Here is a 630-nt window from a genome sequence, read left to right as displayed (position 1 = left end):
TTGTAGGGGGGGATTCATCACCTTTCGTTCTCGACCTGTGGATTTTTTTTTCTTTTTTTCTGTTTGATTTCAAATCTCCAAACACCTTTTTATATAAAATCACTATCGATAATCAGTGAAGGGTATCGTACATATCAGAGTAATAATATTGACTATCTATCATTTAAAATACCTTATTAACCTCCCTCTTACACTTATTATCTAACGCAACATAGTGATAATAACAGTGAAATGAACTTTATAAACTTTTATATCATAGAACATATAAATAGGCCAACCTATCCTATAGAGATAACGAAATGTTAATCATATAATAGCGTATAAAAATCACTTGATATAATCAAGCTTTAAGGCAAATACGATGCTAAAGTAAGTCTAGATTTGATGCAGTAATCGATCTTTATATATTTATATCGTGGTGTAAAATTTGCATATAAGTTTATCCGAATGGCAGATGGTATTATGGTTAATTAAAAGAGTTCCAGACGTTGATTTACTCTCGTCAGTAAATAAGATTTGCATATAACTTGGTGTTTTGATTATTAAGAGAATTCCAGATATTTATTCGAAAATCTGGACGGGCTTGGTTCTCATCTCGTATTCATATCCTCTGCCGTATGTTTCCCCCCC

General features: G+C 31.6%; 1 protein-coding gene across 1 annotated transcript in view; it reads left to right on the top strand.

Moving 5' to 3' along the window:
• Positions 1-630, top strand: part of LOC119586814 — a 65,518-nt gene that overhangs the window by 64,497 nt on the left and 391 nt on the right. The window lies entirely within an intron of this gene.

The sequence above is a fragment of the Penaeus monodon genome, chromosome 22 (assembly GCF_015228065.2).
Source record: "Penaeus monodon isolate SGIC_2016 chromosome 22, NSTDA_Pmon_1, whole genome shotgun sequence".
NCBI lineage: Eukaryota > Metazoa > Arthropoda > Malacostraca > Decapoda > Penaeidae > Penaeus > Penaeus monodon.
This window is presented reverse-complemented; position numbering and strand designations above follow the sequence as displayed.